The 8,700-nt window shown below is 40.4% G+C and overlaps 1 long non-coding RNA gene across 1 annotated transcript; it reads right to left on the bottom strand.

Annotated features, from left to right (window-relative positions):
• Nucleotides 1-801: 801 nt before the first annotated feature.
• Nucleotides 802-7,341, bottom strand: LOC117088670. The gene is made up of 3 exons (XR_004439271.1): nucleotides 7,298-7,341; nucleotides 2,487-2,629; nucleotides 802-814 (listed from the first exon to the last, which is right to left on the bottom strand). It is a non-coding gene; the product is annotated as an uncharacterized LOC117088670 (long non-coding RNA).
• Nucleotides 7,342-8,700: the final 1,359 nt, after the last annotated feature.

Below are 8,700 nucleotides of genomic sequence, written 5' to 3'. Positions count from 1 at the left end.
GGCCCATTTAATATTTTAGAAAGTCCTCATCCATTCCTGCCCTCAAAACATTCAAAATAGAGACCCAAATTTATCTCACGTAATCATCATACACATCTAGATGTTAACATTTATGTCTCATTTTTCTTTGCTATAAAATTGGAATAATAAGCCAGTTGTCCATTTCACATAGTTAGTAATTCACTAGGATTTCAATTCTGATGTCTTTCCATGTTGTTGGAAAATTTTCCTTTATTGTATAAGTTTTAACACAAATTCCTTCCCACTTCTTTAGCCTTTTTTCAACCCTTCAGACCAAAACACATTTCAGTTTAATAAAATGTATTATCAAAAAGTATACTTACAAGCAAAGGTTAGGGTGGTACAAAATCAAGCATGGTTACAGCCTTCCACCTCCAACCTGTTTCCTCAATGGAAAGTATTGTGATATCTTCATTTAATAAATCTGCCTTGCCTATAGGGGATAAATGTGCAACTTTCCCATGAGTTATTACTATTATTATTATTTGTAGAAAGAGTCTTGCTCTGTTGCCTATGCTGGAGTGCAGTGATGCAATCTTGGCTCACTTCAGCCTCCGCCTCCCAGGTTCAACCGACTCTCCTGCCTCAGCCTCTCAAATTGCTGGGACTACAGGTGTGTGCCACCATGCCAGGATAATTTTTGTACTTTCAGTAGATATGAAGTTTCAACATGTTGCCCAGGCTGGTCTTGAACTCCTGGCCTCAAGTGATCCACCTGCTTCAGCTTTCCAAAGTGTTGGGATTATAGGGGTGAGCCACTACACCCTGTGAGATATCTTGTGTACAAAGCAGTCTGGAAAACATAGTTGAGAATCAGCACTCTTCTCTACCAGAAAAATTTAAATATCTTTATTAATAAAGCAGAGTAAAAAGATACCAGGGCCCAAGTCCATCAGTGTCACCAAACAGGGCTGAATTCATCCTTTCGGTTGACCTGACTCCTTAGGTTTCATTGGCCCTGCTACCGTATGACCTGACTCAATTGACCAACACTGGTCTTGCTATCAAAAAAAGTAATAAAGTGGATCCTGATAAAGTGAAAGAGTCTGTACCTGAGTCAACCGCAGAATGAACTTCTTGAAGTTGTGGTTACTCAGACCTTAGCGACATTGAAGATATTGCCAAAATCTGCTAATTATCCCCAAAGCACTTGGGTCTCTTGGTCTCTGTCATCGTGTTACACCGTGCCTCCTATAGTCCCCTTTTGTGCACAGTGCTTTTGCTTGGATTTTTATTAGCCATTTGTCACAAGAGCCCTGTAAGATGTACCAGCCATCATCGCTCTAGTTTTACAAGGCAGGGAGGCAAAAGAGACATGGATACATTAAATGATTTGCCCCTGGGCTCCAAGTCTTTGCTAGCCTGTTACACACAATGTCACTGCAATCGGGTGCAAGTTGCTGAACCTTGTTCCAGTGTGCTTGCAGTCATTTTTCTGGATTACATATCTGTGTTCAGGGCAAATAAGCATGTGTAACATGAACAAGGTTTTGTTAGGCTATTCTTCTACTGCAAGTCAGTTAGAGGGATAGATGCCAAAATCTCCACATCTTTGAGACACGGGACTGGTCTCTGACTTCCCAAGACCGATTTTAAGTCTCTTAAAGTTAGTGGAGAAAAACAAGTGCAGAAGATTCCTGTGGGTCTGGAAAGCATTCGTGGTAAATCTTGAGTATAAAGCTCATATACACCACTTTCCCTTAATGAACATCTAATCCAGCAATACAACACAGTCCCCGTTGTCAGGACTACACATCTGCTATCCACATCCCGGCAGGGGTTCCAGTTTTCTTGGAAGAGGACTCCAAGTCCCTGCAATATCCATTATGCCCTTGAAATCATGCATGGGCATTTGGAGTAAATATAGCCAACAGACTTGGCTGAATGCAAACTGATCTGGACTCTTCACTATCCCTGAAATGCTTGAAAATAAATGTAGAAAATGAGTATGCCAAAATATGTGTATCGATGTCTCTTCTTTATTTTTGGTAAATATTTAGCACTAATTGCAGTGAAGGCACTAAGATAAGTAATAAAAATGTAAAAAGTTTGAGGTAAACAAAGCATTTTAATATAAGAGGAATCCTAATAGTAAAACAGATATATAAAACAGAGTCAATAATCCTAATAGTAAAACAGATATATAAAACAGAGTCAATAGGAGCCTGGGTAATCCCAGATGGTGTAATTTCCAGTCCAAGAGCAGAAGATCAATGTTCCAACTCAAGTAGGCAGGCAGAAATAAAAACAGGCAAATTCCTCCTTCCACCACCTATGTTAGACGCTGTTCACCTACACTGGGGAGGCAATCTGCTTTATTGGGTCAATTGATTCAAATGCTAATCTCTTCTGGAAACACCCCCACAGACATACCCAGAAATAATGTTTAATCTGGGAACCCTATGAGGCAGTCAGGTTCACAGATAAAAGTAACCATCACAAACACATAATCTAGAAATACTTACATACACAGGAATACCTCCATAGACATACATGTAGTTCTTTCTTACATCCGTTCTGCAAAACCCAGGTCAAGAAGACCCATCAATCACCAGGTCCTGGTATTCATGCTTTTGTGTGGTTTCCTCTCATACTGAATTAAGCTGACCTGTGTAAGTCACAAGACATTGCAGGAATGATGGTGTGTGAGCTCAGGCTGAATGGAAAAGACTTTGAGACTTCTGCCTTGCCCTTTTGTAACACTTTCCAGGAAAAGCCCCCTGCTAGATAACATGAAGACACTCCAGAAGCCTCATGGGGGTGAAGGGAAGAGAGGCCTTATGGTGAGGAACTGGGGCCTCCTACTAAAAGCCAGCACTAACTTGTCAGGCATGAAAAGTGAGCCACCTGGAAGTGCATCTTCAGCCCCTGTAGACCCTTTAGATGACTGCAGGCCCTGCTGACATCTTGACTAAAAGCTCATGAGACGGTTAGAACCAGAATCACCCAGGTAAGCTCCTCCTGGATTTCTGACCCGTAGAGACTGTATGAGACAGTTTTAATAAATACACTAAGCCTCTCTGTCATTGGGTAATTTATTATGCAATGATTAATAGATAACGAATACAACTTCTCTATTATAAATCAATATTAGCCACATTGTACTTAAGAATAAGGCATAATCTTTGAGTTGCTGTCATATGATTTGTGGTAAACTTAGTGAAGGGACACCTTGTCAAAATCCCCTCATTACCAGAAATTCAAACTGAAAAGATGGCTGGTCAGAAAGGGACAGTCTGCAACCATACAGGGAGAAGCTTTCTGTCTGTTCAAATATTTAAGTCTACCTTAATTGTGCTCTAACCTATTCAAAGAGTCTGGAGTACTGGTGTGATTCTTTTAAAAATATTTGTTACTAATAGCTACGTTAGAATTTATAAAAGTACTAACTGAGAGATGATTTAATATTATTCCTATAAAATAATTCATATTCATTATGAATAGGAGGAAAAAAGGAGAATTTACTTCAAGTGCTTGGGGAAAACATGAGCACTCCAAGGGGTCCTCATGAGGAGTGTGCTATGCAAGTAAATACTATACCTCCTGTGTGTCTCCATGGAAAAACAATCTGAAGCTAATCCACTCATAAAAATAGTAGATGAGTTATACCATTGAGTTAGTATTTTGTAAGGCGTCTCTGACAACTTCATAAAGGAGGTGAGGTTTTCTCATGCGTTTATAAGAGATAAGTTTAATTGCAAAACAGGCAGAAAGGTTGCCTTGAAATCTCAGATAATCTATGCAATGCTCAGAGGTGGAATAGGAAGACGTGGTGGAATAGGGAGACCAGGTGGAATGTGGGTGAGTTGATTAAGAGGGTGAGATGAGGATGTATACATGTAAATAAAATAAAATGAGTCATTCAAGGCATGGTGGAATTAAGTGGAACTAAAAAATTTAGGCTGGAGGAGAAGGAACGTGGAGACAGATGTGTGATCACATCATGTCTAATTGTATGTAAGTACAGAGAGAAGAACACCAAAGGTGTGGGTTTAGGGTCCAGAAAGCCACTAGCCCCTTAATATCCAGAAAAGAACAAAAACGCATGGGAGTCACGCTGGGTTTGCCTGGAAGAAGTAAGACAAAGACACAGACAAGCCCCCGTCCCCCACCAGTCAAAGCTCCTATTCTACCTGTTTCCTGATTGTGACCCATGTGTATTCACTTGTTTTATCATTATCTCATTCAAAAATGTATTCATTCAATTAATATGATTTACTGAGTGTGTATGATGTAGCCAGTGCTTGCATGGAACTCAGGTTACAGCTGGAAACCAAACAGATCTGGTCTTACACCCCCTGTACATCTTCTCCCTCCTGTTACCACTCTGTCCTGTCTTCAACCTCAGCCTCACTGCTAATTTCTTACTTAATCATAACTTAACAGCTCTAAATAAGAATGTAAAAACATAGACAAAATTATCCCTTACTCAATATTTCTGGCAACGGCTACTGCTGTTCTCTTCTCTCTCTCAATTGTCTGAAAAGAGGAATAATACCATCACCTCCTCTTAATCCCTCAATCCTTAGCACTCTGATTTTATTCTCACCTCTGCAGGGAAACCACAGTAGACTTCTTTATGAGGTCATTTACGAATTCCTTCTTAGTGCTCTATGACATTTAAAGCAGTTTTCCACAATTGCTTCCATTGTCATCTAGGACCTCATTATCTCTTGTTCTTCCTAAGTCCTCAATGCTTCTTTTTTTGGCATCAAATGACATTATCCACTCAGTGCTTTGACTACAGTTTCACTCTATGCCCTAATTCATGTCCATTGCATATAAGAAGTAAACTCCTCTGAAGACATCTTTTCAACTACAATTCTGAATAATTCATCTTTTCAGTAAATTTTTCCTGAGTGCTCACTGTGGTTCAGGCACAGTTCTAGATGGTGGAAATAAAGAAATAAAGCAAAATGCTCACCCTCGTGAAGTATATTTCTAGTCAGGGAAGACATGAAATAAAGAGTGTGTCAAGAGACTATATATGTGATGATGAAGCACTGCATAATCTCAACTCTCTCACATTTTTCTTCTCTCTCTTATGCCCAAATCTTGTCTTTCCCACTATCCTAAACATTTCTCTGAATATGTGAACTCAACATATTTCAAACTGAGTTCATCATGAATTCCCCTCTACCTGCCACCCCCTTAGGTCTCAGTTCTTATTCTCAGGGACTTGAACCATGATGTACCCAGTGGCTTCAACTCTGATACATTTTCTGTATTGCCAGTGATATCATTTTTTCTAAAATGTAATACATGTGTCTTTGCCTTACCCAAGTTCTCCTAGCAGCTCTCCGTCCAGGGTCAACCTCAAACTCTTTAGGATACCAGAGAAAGCCCTTCCTGCCTCTGTCCCGTCTGTGTCCTTCAGGATATACTTTCTTGCCTTCACCTCTTGGCTCAAGCTCTTTCTTTTGCTAATCATGTCTCCTTTCACTCAACCACACCTCCGTTTAGCTAACTCCAGCTTAGGCATTCTTCAAGGTGACAAAGTAACATCCTCTTGGAAATATGTAGCATATGTAGCATTCTTTGCCTTTCTACTTGAGATCTGCATCTCCAAGGTATTTTTTTTTTTTTTTTTTTTTTGAGATGGAGTCTCGCTCTGTCACCAGGCTGGAGTGCAGTGGCACCATCTCGGCTCACTGCAACCTCTGCCTCCTGGATTCAAGCGATTCTCCTGCCTCAGCCTCCTGAGTAGCTGGGATTACAGGCGTGCACCACCATGCCCAGCTAATTTTTGTATTTTTAGTAGAGACAGGGTTTCACCATGTTGACCAGGATGGTCTCGATTTCTTGACCTTGTGATCCGCTCACCTTGGCCTCCCAAAGTGCTGGAATTACAGGCATGAGCCACTGCGTCCAGCCCCCAATGTCACTTTATGTTCCCGTAACACTCAGAAACTTACCTTGTCATTGATTATAACCACAATATATGATAAGTCATTCTATTTCTTGTCTTTCTCCCACATTCATCTGTGACTTCCCTGGAGGGAAAGACAGTTTCCTGCATCTTTTCCCCCAAAGTATAGTGCAATGCTACCCATAGAGGAAGTTTAATAGTTTGCAATTATGAATGAACTTAGTACATTACTAACTCACAAGGTCGGCAAGCAAATCGATACACTGTATCAATATTATGCTGACTTACGTTTCCACATGCTTACAGGTATTGCCTGTTGGAATATAGTAGTTCCCCCAGTCACAATTTCGCCTTCTGCAGTTTCAATTATCCACAGTCAATAGCAGTCCAAAAATATTAAATGAAAAATTCCAGCAATAAACAATTTATAAGTTTTAAATTGCCCACCATTCTACATAGCACGATGAAACCTCGTGCCCTCCTGCTCTACTCTGCCTGAGACGGGAATCATCCCTTTGTCCAATAAATGCAAGCTGTAGATGCTCTCCACCCATGAGTCACTCAGTAGCCATCAGTGATTGCATCGACTATTGTGGTATCACAGTGCTTGCTTTCAAGTAACTCTCGTGTTACTTGATAATGACCCCAAAGTGCAAATATTTAATAAGGAAAGAAAAAAACGTCCTATGCTGAGGTTGCTGAGATCCACAGTTAGAATGAATATTCTATACATGAAATTGTGAAGGAAGAAAAAGAAATTCAGGCTAGTTTGGCTGTCACACCTCAAACCACACAAGTTACGGCCACAGTGCGTGATAAGTACTTAGTTAAGATGGAAAGACATTAAATTTGTGGGTGGAAGACAAGAATAGAAATGTTCCAGTTGATGGTGGTTTCAGGCATTCACTGGGGAGGGTGTGGGCTTGGAACTTATGCCCTTTGAAGAAGCACACACCACCGTCATTTCATACATCGGTATTCATACACAGCCCTGTGCTCTTCTGCAATTTTAAACTTGAAGTGGTAACTTAGGAAAGTATCCTCTTCAAGTCAGTTGCTGGGCAAGGTGGTTTTGTTTATTCTCAATTCTTAAGAGTCGAGTGGTATCGTTTCCATGTGCAGTCATCTATTTTTAATCCAAGAGCGTCTCATTAGAATACTGTGAATCATTCCTCGGCAGCCATACCTGACCCTCTCATGCTGTGGCATGAGCCTCTCCCATCGCGTCTGCCCAAATAAAAACAAAGCAACTGTTGTTCATGTTTTCTCTCTAAAACCATCTGTCATCGTACTCAACTTAATTTATGTTCCTTGCATTTATAGGAAAAGGGAAAAGAAGAAAAGAGGTAATTTGCAGAATATTATTTAAGAGAAAGTTATCTTTAAACTCTTCACTATTTACCTTACCTCCAACATCCTTTGTATGTTCAGTTCCATCCAGGAGCACATCATTTGACTGTGGTGTGACTCTTCCTTTCTCATCACCAGCAGTTAAGCTGGGCGTGGTGTGTCAGAGGCTTAACTCATAGCCAATGATCCCAGTGTCTGGTGGAGACAGAGGGACCCAGGCACTGTCAGCTGTGGTTGAAAAGTAGATCCTGGGCTGACTTTATATTGCAGGGCATAAAAAAAGAGAGAAATTGTGACCCTTGGCAAGATCGAGTTTTGTGCAGATTTTTTTTTTCCCTCCACAGCAAGACTACAAAAAAAAAAAAAAAAAAAAAAAAAAAAAAAGCAGTGTTCTTTGGAGACTCTTGAATGCTCACTCAAAGGCATACTGCTGCGCAGCTATTTTGTAAAAGCGGAGAAATGGGAAATGATCATGTTCCGAGGTAGCTGGAGGCTATCTGGGCTCACAACCAGGCTGCACTTCCTTGGGAAGAATGATTACCCTGCCATATGTGGCACTCTGGAGAAGAATGAGATAAGAAGTGGCTATGAACTAAGTCATAAGAAAGAAAGTAAATTAGGCCAAGTACTGACACAAAAACTCACTACCACTTACTAATTAGTCATTCATCAAATATTTTTTGAGCACCTACTTTATGCCCAACACTCTCGTACATGTAGGGGATATTTATTTATGAGTGAACAAAGCTGACAACAATAACAAAGAATTTATTTTTGTGGTGCAACCTTCTAGTGAGGGAAGAAATAAAAAAATAACATACCAAATCAATGATATAGTATATTAGAGAGGGTCAGGTGTTATAGAAAAAAACAGAACAGGATGTAGGGAATCAGGCAGGCTAAGAGAAGGACTGTCGTTTTAAATGGAACCACACTGAGAAGGTGGTGACTGAGCCAAGAGTTGGAGGAGGTGAGGAAGCGAGCTGTGTGGCTGTTTGGAGGCAGGTTATTCCCTGCAGGGAAACAGTGCAAAGGTTCTGAGACAGGAACATGGTTAAAAGGTTTGTGAAGAATCAAGGAGAACAGACCATCAGAGCAGCCTGAGCCAGGAGAGGGTTATAGGAAGTGAAAATGAGGATAGCAATGAGAACAGATAGTGCAGGGTCTTCTGGGTCATTGTCAGGACTTTCGCTTTCACTCTGAAAGTATTGAGGGGACATCCATTAAAGAATTTTGAGCAGAGGGGTGGCATGAGATGACTTCAATGTTTATAAAAGCTGTATTTGCCACATTGAGAATGGTTTGTAGCAAGATTGTTTTAAGTCCTGGTCACTAGGGCACTGAGAAATACAAGTTATCTTATATCATTTTAGCAAAATAGGTATTATTATCTATTTTATAGGTGAGGAAACAGAAAGAGGCAATCACCGGAACAAAGTTACATAGCTAGAAAATGATAG

This window comes from Trachypithecus francoisi, unplaced genomic scaffold (genome assembly GCF_009764315.1).
Source record: "Trachypithecus francoisi isolate TF-2019V2 unplaced genomic scaffold, Tfra_2.0 Lachesis_group10, whole genome shotgun sequence".
Classification (NCBI taxonomy): domain Eukaryota; kingdom Metazoa; phylum Chordata; class Mammalia; order Primates; family Cercopithecidae; genus Trachypithecus; species Trachypithecus francoisi.
The sequence above is the reverse complement of the archived record's forward strand: the minus strand, read 5'-3'. Positions and strand labels throughout refer to the sequence as shown.